The sequence below is a fragment of the Lactuca virosa genome, chromosome 4 (assembly GCF_052849685.1).
Source record: "Lactuca virosa cultivar CGN04683 chromosome 4, Lactuca_virosa_CGN04683_v6, whole genome shotgun sequence".
Taxonomy (NCBI): Eukaryota; Viridiplantae; Streptophyta; class Magnoliopsida; order Asterales; family Asteraceae; genus Lactuca; species Lactuca virosa.
The window spans coordinates 506,014,896-506,017,824 of NC_136429.1; the positions used below are offsets into that span (position 1 = coordinate 506,014,896).

Consider the following 2,929-nt stretch of genomic DNA (forward strand, 5'->3'; position numbering starts at 1 on the left):
ACCAAAGTTTGAATCTTGGAGTTTTAAACAAATAGCACATCGCGTAGGAACTAACCCTCTCCTACATAACTTAGAGAAAACATGAAAACGTACATTTCACAAAAGATGCTATGATTTTGCCAAATACTTGATTTGATGTCATTTTTATTTCCAAAATCGTTTGCGTGAAAATATGGGAGAGTTTCATGCACATGTGTCAAAAAACAACAAAAATGTAGTTTTATATAATGAGCACCATTCGTTGCCAATTTTGCAAATAGCATGATTTTGTTTAACAATATACCGACATACATGATAATTCCACTAAAAGTATCAAAAACATTTTCAAATCGTATGAACACTCCTATTTTATACTAGATTATTTATCAAGTTCAACACACGAATCTAGATTTTCTTGAAAACGATAAAGGATAGTTTACTACAAAACGCCAAACATTAGAGTTGAAAAAGTCAGAGAGAATATTTTTCTTGCTAGAATTCAACGATGGGTACTTTCGTAATTTCCCTAGTCAGAGATGAAGGTTCTCCGCCGTGTTCCTCCGTCGTAATCAAATATAATTCAATCCAATCAAACACCACACACAGTTGACTTTAGATTCAACGGCAAATGGGATCTTCAAAAGATCCCAACTTTCTCCTTTAATCAACGACACAAAAATCCCCAAAAGAAATCCCTTCTTCTTCTTTTTCTTCATCACTCGATTCACTTTAATCGATTTTCAGGCACCCATCGCCGATGGGTTGTGTCTACAGCTCAGAGTCCGGCAGCAGTCGAACAAACCTACCAACAGGGTCGTCGTCTTCTTCATCTGGAACTCCATCAATATCAAAATTGCAGCTTAGTCCAGATCTAACATCTTATCAAGATGCTTGCCGATCAGATCCAGATCTCCAGTCGTTGGATTCGTCGCTTCAATACCGAACAAGTCGGGTCATAAATTCTCTGGCCACCGGCGTCGAGGTCCGTTCACTTTCCCTTGACTCCCTTCGTGAAGTCACCGGAAGTCTTCTCGATATGAATCAGGAAGTAGTCAACATCCTAATCGAATCCAAAGAAGACATTTGGAATAACGAGGAATTGTTTTCCTTAGTTAAAGATTTCTTCGATCTTAGTATCCTAACTCTAGATTTCTGCACATCACTAGAGGATTGCTTGAAAAATGCTCGATATAGCTTATCATTTCTCCAGATTGCTATCAATCAGTTCGATGGAGATAACGATTACTTAAAAACCCTAGAACAGTTCAAAAAATTCGAAGCGTTAGAAGGTCCATTCTCCGAAGAATTTTTCGAATTGTTTCAATCTGTATACAAACAGCAACTCTCAATGCTGAAAAAACTACAAATCCAAAAAGGTAAAGTAGACAAGAAGTTGAAATCAGCAAAAACATGGAGGAAATTGACCAATATGATATTCGTCATCACTTTCAGCACTGTGATAATCTGCTCTGTGGTGGCTGCCGCCGTCGCTGCACCAGCGGTGCTGACAGCATTGGCGGCTGCAGCGGCGGTGCCGCTAGGGTCAATGGGGAAGTGGGTTAATTCGTTATGGAAGAAATACGAGACAGAATTGAAAGGGCAAAGGGAGATGATTAGTTCAATGCGAATGGGGAATTTGATTGTGATCAAAGATCTTGATAATATCAAAGCTTTAGTGGATAAATTAGGGATTGAGATGCAGGGTTTGATGCAAAACGCCCAATTTGCAATCAAGGAAGATGAAGAAGAAGCGGTGGCTATGGCTGTTGATGAAATGAAGAAAACAGTGAATGATTTTGCAAAAACGATCGATGAATTGAGTGATCATTCGGATAAATGTTGCAGAGATGTACGGAGAGCAAGATTAGTGATTGTTCAGAAGATCACGAAGCACCCTAGTGGCTCAATTTAGCTTATGTTGCTTTGGTATTCACTAAAGAAACCTCCTGTTAAAAAAATTGTTTATATTCATTGAAAAGATTTTGACATACATGCTTTTATTTGATAGGTTTTTGTAAGAGCCATGATGGCTTTGAGGTTATTATTTTCCTAATAATTTTATAGAACTATAGATATGAAATGGGATAATGTCACCATAACCCAACCAATTTTTGTCTTTTGTCTTAAATGGTCCCTAAAGTATTTTTTTATATTATAAATCCTTAAACTTTCAAAATACAGGTTAAATAAAGGAATATCCCCAAAATAAAGGGGTCATCCGATTTCCTGGTTGAGCTGGCATCCATATAGCATTTTGGTTAACCGAAAGTGGTCCACGTGGTGCTGATGTATTAGTATGTTAAAAGTTTATTGTTTTTTATTAAAATTTTTAGAAATCTCTCTATATCCCAAGATACTACAGAGGAAGCTTGATTTACCGTTCTCTCTCTTTCATGCATATGGACACAAAAAAACAATGAATCAAGAAAACCCAGATGTTAGTAACATCTGAAACTTGTTGCTCTGAAACTGGTCCATACCCACCTTCTCTAATCCCCGTTCTGACTTCAAACTTAGACGATCCAGATACATCTCTGTCAATAATGGTGTTCTTTAAGTAGTGTTATGATGCAATTCCAGGTACCATCTATGAACCTTACGATATAACAATCTTTCAATCTGAAAATAGTTTCATCAAAGTGTTGGTAGTAAAATTCAAACTGATATTTGAGAACATGAAACTTACCTGAACAAACTGATTAAACTTTTTCCTTACATGCGCCTATCAAAATCACTCACCGTATCACTCTCCTCTTGATACCACAAAACCCATTCGAACAACCCACCTCCTCTCTAAGCCACGACCGCCTCCTTAAAAGTTGCTTGTACATGAAATTCCATTTTCCATACTCGCTAATCTTGTACAGGAAACCCATCACCTCTTTGAAACTCCTTCTTCCCCACTCGCTAATATTTGTGCCTCGTAAAACTCCGACTACATATGGAATCA

The 2,929-nt window shown here is 37.5% G+C and overlaps 1 pseudogene; it reads left to right on the forward strand.

Annotated features, from left to right (window-relative positions):
• Positions 1-459: 459 nt before the first annotated feature.
• Positions 460-2,059, forward strand: LOC145109373 (UPF0496 protein At4g34320 pseudogene; annotated as a pseudogene).
• Positions 2,060-2,929: the final 870 nt, after the last annotated feature.